This window comes from Suncus etruscus, chromosome 11 (assembly GCF_024139225.1).
Source record: "Suncus etruscus isolate mSunEtr1 chromosome 11, mSunEtr1.pri.cur, whole genome shotgun sequence".
Lineage (NCBI taxonomy): Eukaryota > Metazoa > Chordata > Mammalia > Eulipotyphla > Soricidae > Suncus > Suncus etruscus.
The window spans coordinates 63055784-63065056 of NC_064858.1; the positions used below are offsets into that span (position 1 = coordinate 63055784).

The window sequence follows — 9273 nt, forward strand, 5'->3', positions numbered from 1 at the left end:
GGGCCTTAGGAACAAAGGGTGGACACCTTATTTTTAAACCATGGCTTTAATCACACCAGTTACCATATACATTGTCCATTATGTCAATATCTTGATGAAATACTCTAACTTGCCCAGTTACTTTTGTTTATGTCTTCTATTAGGACCCAAAGCATGTGATCATTTAGACCACTGGAATGGTCAATGGTGCACCAAAGACCTATGTTACAGGTCTCACTTACCAAATATGTTTTGGCAAATCATTACTTCCCTTTTTTCTTTCTTTTTACATTTTTTCCTTTCTCTCTTCTTCCCTCTACTTCTTTATCCTTCCTCATCAATACAATCTGTTAAAAAAATTCTAGCTCTCAGTTGCTGTGTAGGAAAGTTACCTCTATACTTAAGATGCAGCAGATGAAACTGCATAGGGTAACCACATCCTATAGTCCTCACCACCATATTGCTTAGTACTCAGATGTGAAAACTGTGCTCATTATAAAAAGCTCCAGCTACTATATAATCCTGAAACCTTTACTTAGCAAAGATCACCCCCATCAGGGACAAAGAGCCTCGAAAGAGGAAAACTCGCCAATACCGACTCACTAGCCCAATTCTCTTTAACTTGTTTTCACCATATTTATTTATTATTCGTTTCTCTTCTCTCTAATATTTTGGTTTTCCCCTATCTATCTTAAGCCAAATCTCAACCAATTATTTATCTTTTCTTACCTCAATCATATCTCAAAAATTCAAATTTAGCCTATAAGGGTCAGGCCTCAAACAACAACCTAGGAATAGAACACTAATGTCTACCTTTATGTGAGCATGAGTTTGTAGACAATGGACTCCTTTCTGATTGCCAAACCTAAAATGTAAACAAACCAGTCCTAAAATGTATATAACCTCTCTCATATATTACCTCTCCCCCTTCAGAAATCCCTCTATTATCTCATCCCCCAATCCTGATCCATTATCCTTTTTTATTTAACCCTATTTACTCAGTTATTAACCCATTAGGTACCAATAAACCAACACTAAGCACCCAAACCGAAAGGACACCCTCCCAGACCCACATCATATGCCTTGGCAAGAAACTACAACCAACACATGCTGCTGACTCATGCTTTATGGCCCTTCTTCTTACCCTCCTAATCATGGACTATAGCATGCTATTGAGTCAGCCCAAGAAGGACCCTAGCTCAAGGACACTTCCCTCATTGCTACAAATAATTTCACAAACCAAACAAGATGTGATGTGTGCTGAAAAACTGCCCTGAATTTCACCACAAGAATACCTCAAAAGACTTATTAGGGAAGCCAATATTTAATTTATGTGTTTAATACCTCCATAATAATACCTCCTAGTCTGTTTATATCCAAAAGTAAATAAACTTTGTAAACAGCATTATTTTTGAAAGTCTTTTTAAAATGCAATTTTATGTATTTCTTCTATTATATATATTCTCTTTTTCTCCTTGTCTCTCCAACCTCACCTGTTTTGATTTTGAGTGATATGAAAACTTACAAGAAAAGTTTTGCCTGGGATAAAAGCCCAGGTCAAAACCAGAGCACAGGGACTGTGCAGACTATCATTCTCACCTACAATTTCACCAGCAAAATAATTTGACATCATACCCTTTTGCATAGGCACTCGAAAAAAAGGGAACTGCTATACACAGAAATAAGGTCTTACCTACTAGGGATAAGAACCCACACTTTTTATAATAAAGGCTAGCCTTCCACTCTGAACATATGTCATGTGGACTCAACTTAGACCCCATGTGATCAGACAGTGACCATCCAACCCAGAACCAGACATGAAACTGACACAGGTCCCAGCAACAGCACCAGGAACCAGACTCCACCCAGGGAAATTCCGAATGCCACCCCGGCACCAACTTGCACCAGTTTTACAATGACACCCTGAAATGTGGAAACGGCAACAACTTGAGCTAGGAGAGGGCTGCCCTATCTCACCATCTAGCAGTATGATATAATTGGAAGACATGTCATCCTTTTCCCTAGCAAAAACCAAAATTGTTATTTACAGAAGACTGATCTTGACAAACACGGACTGGACAGAACCTAGCATGGAACCAAGGAGGAAGTTCCTTGACTAGGACTCGTACAAAAACCAAGATCTCTAATCCCAGAGGTCTGACTTTGACAACTGCAACTGAGCAGAACATCTGAAACCATGCTGAAAGACTATAGCCTAGGCTCTGCTCTAGGATCTGAGCAAAAACTAAGTTCACAAGCCACAGAAGACTGATTGCAACAACAGTGATGGAACAGAAATTCTAGAACCGTAAAAAGCAAACAAACAAACAAACAAACAACAAAGGACTTCTTTCCTAACCTTCACCTTATGAGCTATGCAAATAGCAAGATCTTCAGCTACAGAGGTGGAATGTCATCGTCCACATCTGGATGGTACCAAGACCAGACAGTCGTATGTCCATTTGATGGAAATAAAAATAATGATTAGACTTGAATACAAAATCCAAGTCAATGACAACAGAAATGATACCCAATCTACATTAAGCTGTATGTGGGAGGAACAGCTGCACTAGCATTACAGGGGGTAGAGGAGGAGGAAGGGGGATGTGGGATACATGCTAGAAACAGCGGTGGAGAGAGGGCAACACTGGTGGTAGGAATACCCTTCATTCATTACTACTATGTGCCTTAAATATTACTGTGAAAGATTTGTAATTCACTTTGTCCACAATAAAAAAATTTTCAAAAGAAAGAGACAATTCTAATATGAATCGTATTCAAAGAAGGGAACACAAAGTCATGCATGTGATTATTCAAAGTAATACTTTTTATTTTGGAAACATTTTTAAAACTTTTTTCTAAATCTTTGTAAACTTTTGAATGAAGAGCTGTACAAGATATAACTAAGGTTTCAAAGGAAATAATTTAGCTTCGTTTCAAGAAATAAAGGTTTCATTATATTTTAAGGTTTTGCCTAAATAAAATCTCTCCTCTATTCCTTATTCAACACAAAAATATGACTTAACAGTAGAAATTTTATTCATCTATGTAAAAGAACATTTCTGAAGTAGTTTTAAATGCTATTAATTAGAGATTTGGTATATATTATAATAGGCCCATATTCTATTAAAATAGCAGTTATCATGCTCGCTTCGGCAGCACATATACTAAAATTGGAATGGTACAGAGAAAATTAGCATGGCCCCTGCACAAGGATGACATGCAAATTCTTGAAGTGTTCCTTATTTTAAAAAATAGCAGTTATCTTTCTCAGAATATGTGGGTGAGGATATCTAAGATTACTAAATTAAATCGATCTTCCAAGTTTCTACGAGATTGTATAATTTGCTGTCTTATATTGACATATACAGACAATACATTGTTTCCTAATTTTTGGATATTATGACCATTATTTCTCATGAGAAGAATCATAATTTGAGGTCAGAATAGCTGAGTGGTATCTACTACTCTATTCCATTATATAAATTATATAAAAATTTAAGTATAATTAAATCATATTTAAATATAATTCACATTTACACATATAGAATTTTGTCTATAATAGATTTTTGTAATTCAAAAGAAAATCTCTTATATTTTTACATAAACTTTTATATTTCTTTCATACATTCATCATATACATTATGGGCTCTCATTTTAGTCATTTTTACCCTATGAACCCACAAAATATTTATAATTTCTCTGCCTGATCATCAAAATTTTCTTTTTTAATTTTTAAAATTAATATATTTAATTAAGCATATAATTATAAAATGTTTGTAGTTGGGTTTATAAAAAAGAACACACACTTTCACCAGTGCAATATTCCCACCACCAATGCCTCCCCATTGTATTGGAGACAGGTATTCTATTTCTCTCATTCACAACCATTGTTATGATAGTTTTCAGTGTAGTTATTTCTCTAACCAAACTGTGGTAAGCTTCATTTTTTTTAATTTTAATTTTTTTATTAAAGCACCATGGTTACAGAAATAATTATAAATGGGTTTCAGTCATAAAATGTACACCACCCTTTACCAGTGCAATTACTTACCACCAATGTCTCCCAAATATTCTGCCTTTCTTTCTCACTATCATTATCATGGTAGTTGTCATTGCAGTTAGTGCTCTAATTGCATTCAATGCTTTTTTTGTAGCAAGCTTCATATCGTGGTCTGGTATTCCTGAATCTCATCTTTATTGTCTCTGGATATTATTACCATCTTTCTTTTATTTTTCTTATATGCCAGAGATGAGTGATACTATTCTGTTTCTATCTCTCTCCCTCTTACTTATTTCACTCAGTATAATAGTCTTTATATTCATTCATGTGTAGAAAAATTTAATAACTTCATTTTTCCTAACATAGTTTAGCCACTCATCTTTTATTGGGCAACTGGGTTGTTTCCAGATTGTAATTAACACTGGATATTGTAATTAACACTGATCTAACCATAATAGTGAAGAGGGAATATTTGTATTGTGTTTTGGTGTTCCTTGGTATATTCCTATAAGTAGTATTGCTGAGTAAGATGAGAACTCAATGTCCATTTTTAATAAATATTATTTTCCAGAAAGGCTGGACTATACAGCATTTGCACAAGCATTGAAGGAGAGTTTCTTCCCACATACACTCCAGCATTGATTGTTCTTGTTCTTTGTGAAGTGTGAAGATCTCTGTGGCATCAAATGATGATACCTTATTGTTAGCATTTGCATCTCCCTGATAATTAGTGATGTGGAGCATTTTTCCATGCACCTTTTGGCCATTTGTGTTTCTTTTTTGATTTTTCCCCATATTTTGATGGGGTTAGATATTTTTCTTGTTCAGTTATGTCAGTACCTTCTATAACTTAGATATTATTCCCTTATCAAATGGGATTTGGGTGAACAGTTTCTCCCGAACTGTGAGTTGTCTTTGTATTTTAGTCACTGTTCCTTTGAAGTGCAGAAACTTCTCAGTTTATTTGTTTATCTTTGTTTATCTTTATTTATCTTTGTTTCTACTTGCTTGAATAGTTGTGTTTCCTCCTTGAAGATATCTTCAATGTCATACCGTAATTTACCTATGTTTTCTTCTATATCCTTTATAGTTCCAGGTCTGATATCAAGGTCTTTAGTCCATTTTGAGCTTTTTTGTTTGTTTGTTTTATTTTTTTTGGTCACACCATTTTGATGCTCAGGGGTTACTCCTGGCTAAGCGCTCAGAAATTGCCCCTAGCTTGGGGGACCATATGGGATACTGGGGGATCGAACCATGGTCCTTCCTTGGCTAGTGCTTGCAAGGCAGACACCTTACCTCTAGCGCCACCTCTCTGGCCCTTTTAGTTTATTTTCATGTGACCTGTAGGTGTAGCTACCTGAGACCCACCCATTTCTGGGAGGGGTCTTGGGAACCAGATAGTAGGTGCAACCTTACCTGCAAGACCCAGCCCATTCTTGGGAGGGGTCTTGGAAAAGTTAGATAAGCCTTGGTCCGAGGGAATTTGGCCTTTTCTGCTCTGCTGGGCACTCTGGCTTTTGGGTCTCTGCGTTCTGGTCTTGGACCAGCATGGAGCCCAAAGGGAAGATGGCTAAAAGGAGTTTAGATGTAGGGCCAAGAATAACTAGTGCTTGAAAGGTTATGAGTAGGCCACATACATGTGGTGAACAGGGCATGAATAAAGCTGATGGTTCCTGATACCTGCCTGTGAGTGAGTCTTGATTTTGCCGATCGCCTGGGCCTGGGACCCACGAGCTGGATGGGAGCCAGAAGCCACATGGCCTGGGATGCCATCCACCACCATCCAGCCCCATCGTTAATTATTTGATTCAACATGACCTTTGCAAATGATATTATTTTTCTTTCTTCCTTTCTTTCAAATCTTTTCTTTGCCTTTCCATTTTTTCTTCCTTTCTTTCCTTTGCAAAACAAGATGGTTTCTTATTAAAACATACTTAGAAAAATGTGATGGAGAAAAAGATATAAGTACAAGTTCAGGAGAGAAATCACAATCTTCCCAGAGTGGAAATAACAAGTAAAGAGGAACAGAGACAGGTGAGTGAAATACATGTTCAAGGAGAGCATAGGCTAGAATACAAGCCTAGCTTATTAAATTTCTGAATCAGCCATCTAAGTTCTTATTGAGCTCTAATTTGTCACGACAGTTCTGCTAATTGGCTTTCTCAGGGATCCAATAAACTGAGTGTTATGAAATGAAAAGTGAGAAAATGTGGCTAGAGTATGTAGCAAGGTGTTGCGACATTGGAAAAGAACATAGTGGATGTCAGTTCAAAACCAATTGTAGCTCTAGGTAAGTGGGGCAAGTTACCAGCATATGTTGAGGTGTCTATTGGAAAGTGTACCCAGTGACACTCAGGGGTTAGTCCTGGCTATGCGCTCAGGAATTGCTCCTGGGTTGGGTGACCATATGGGACACTGGGGGATCAAACCGTGATTCATCCTAGGCTAGTGCCAGCAAGGCAGATGCCTTACCACCCCTTGCCATCACTCTGGCCACTAAAGTGCTATTTTTAAAAAATATATTCATAGACATGGCTTTAAATTACAAATACAATTTATGTTAATATGATAAAAAATTTTGTTAGAAAATATAAAATATATCATACCAAAGAAAGTATATAGCATTAGACTTTTAAACTTTTAGAATTTTTTTTCTCTTTATTTGGATACCTTGATTACATAAATGATTGTGATAAGGTTTCAGTCCTATAAAGATCACCCCTCTTCACCAGTGCAACATTCCCGCCACCAAAGTACCAAATCTCCCTCCATCCCACCCCACCCCCACCTGTACTCCAGACAGGCTTTCCAGTTCCCTCATTCATTCACTTGATTATGGTAGTTCTCAGTGTAGTTATTTCTATAACTGTGCTCACCACTCTTGTGGTGAGCTTCATGGAGTGAGCTGGTGTTCCAGCTCTCCTCTAATTGTCTCTGAGGATTGTTACAAAAATGACTTTTATTTTTCTTAAGACCCATAGATGAGTGAGACTATTCTGCGTCTCTCTCTCTCCCTCTGACTTATTTCACTGAGCATGATAGATTCCATGTACATCCATGTATAGGAAAATTTCATGATTTCATCTCTCCTGACGGCTGCATAATATTCCATTGTGTATATGTACCACAATTTCTTTAGCCATTCGTCTGTTGAAGGGCATCTTGGTTGTTTCCAGAGCCTGGCTATTGTGAATAGTGCTGCAATAAATATAGGTGTGAGGAAGGGGTTTTTGTATTGTATTCTTGTGCTCCTAGGGTATATCCCTAGGAGTGGAATAGCTGGGTCGAATGGGAGCTCAATTTCCAGTTTTTGAAGAAACCTCCATATCGCTTTCCATAGAGGCTGTACTAGACGGCATTCCCACCAGCAGTGGATAAGAGTTCCTTTCTCTCCACATCCCCGCCAGCACTGATTGTTCTCATTCTTTGTGATGTGCGCCAATCTCTGTGGTGTGAGGTGGTATCTCATCGTTGTTTTGATTTACATTTCTCTGATGATTAGTGACGAGGAGCATTTTTTCATGTGTCTTTTGGCCATTTGTATTTCTTTTTTATCAAAGTGTCTGTTCATTTCTTCTCCCCATTTTTTGATGGGATTAGATGTTTTTTTTTTTTGTAAAGTTCTGTCAGTGCCCTGTATATTTTGGATAGTAGCCCCTTATCTGAAGGATGTTGAGTGAATAGTTTCTCCCACTCAGTGGGTGACTCTTGTATCCTGGGCACTATTTCTTTTGAGGTGCAGAAGCTTTTCAGTTTAATGTATTCCCATCTGTTAATCTCTGCTTCCACTTGTTTGGAAAGTGCAGTTTCCTCCTTGAAGATACCTTTAGTCTCAATATCATGGAGTGTTTTACCGACATGTTGTTCTATATACTTTATGGTATCTGGTCTGATATCAAGGTCTTTAATCCATTTGGATTTTACCTTCGTACATGATGTTAACTGGGGGTCTATGTTCGCTTTTTTGCAAGTCGCTAACCAGTTCTGCCAGCACCACTTGTTGAAGAGATTTTCTCTGCTCCACTTAGGATTTCTTGCTCCTTTGTCAAAAATTAGGTAATTGTATGCCTGGGGAATGTTCTCTGAGAACTCAAGCCTATTCCACTGATCTGAGGGTCTGTCTTTATTCCAATACCATGCTGTTTTAATAACTATTGCTTTGTAGTACAGTTTAAAGTTGGGGAAAGTAATGCCTCCCATTTTCCTTTTCCCTAGGAGTGCTTTAGCTATTCGAGGATGTTTATTGTTCCAGATGAACTTCATAAGTGTTTGATCCACTTCTTTGAAGAATGTCATGGGTATATTTAAGGGGATCGCATTAAATCTGTATAATGCTTTGGGGAGTATTGCCATTTTAATGATGTTAATCCTGCCAAGCCATGAGCAGGGTAAGTGTTTCCATTTCCGTGTGTCCTCTCTTATTTCTTGGAGCAGGGCTTTATAGTTTTCTTTGTATAGGTCCTTCACGTCTTTGGTCAAGTTGACTCCAAGATATTTGAGTTTGTGTGGCACTATTGTGAATGGGATTGCTTTCCTGACTTCCATCTCCTCCCTATTATTATTGGTGTATAAAAAGGCCATTGATTTCTGTAGGTTGATTTTGTAGCCTGCCACCTTGCTATATGAATCTATTATTTCTAGAAGCTTTTTGGTAGAGTCTTTAGGGTTTTCTAAGTAGAGTATCATATCATCTGCAAACAATGAGAGTTTGACTTCTTCCTTTCCTATCTGAATTCCCTTGATATCTTTTTCTTGCCTGATTGCTATAGCAAGAACTTCCAGTACTATATTGAAGAGGAGTGGTGAGAGAGGATAGCCTTGTCTTGTACCCGAATTTAGAGGAAAGGCTTTTAGTTTTTCTCCATTGAGGATAATATTTGCCATTGGCTTGTGGTAGATGGCTTCAACTAGATTGAGAAAGGTTCCTTCCATTCCCATCTTGCTGAGAGTTTTGATCAAGAATGGGTGTTGGAGCTTATCAAATGCTTTCTCTGCATCTATTGATATGATCATGTGATTTTTATTTTTCTTGTTGTTGATGTTGTGTATGATGTTAATAGATTTACGGATGTTAAACCATCCTTGCATTCCTGGGATGAAGCCTACTTGGTCGTAGTGTATGATCTTCTTGATGATGCATTGGATCCTATTTGCCAGGATTTTGTTGAAGATCTTTGCATCAGCATTCATCAGGGATATTGGTCTGTAATTTTCTTTTTTGGCAGCGTCTCTGTCTGGTTTTGGTATCAAGGTAATGTTGGCTTCAAAAAAGCTGTTTGGGAGAGTTCCCT

General features: G+C 37.5%; 1 non-coding gene across 1 annotated transcript; it reads left to right on the forward strand.

Annotated features, from left to right (window-relative positions):
- The first annotated feature begins 3122 nt into the window (after window positions 1-3122).
- Window positions 3123-3229, forward strand: LOC126023582 (U6 spliceosomal RNA). The gene has a single exon (XR_007500696.1). It is a non-coding gene; the product is annotated as a U6 spliceosomal RNA (small nuclear RNA).
- The last annotated feature ends 6044 nt before the right edge of the window (window positions 3230-9273 follow it).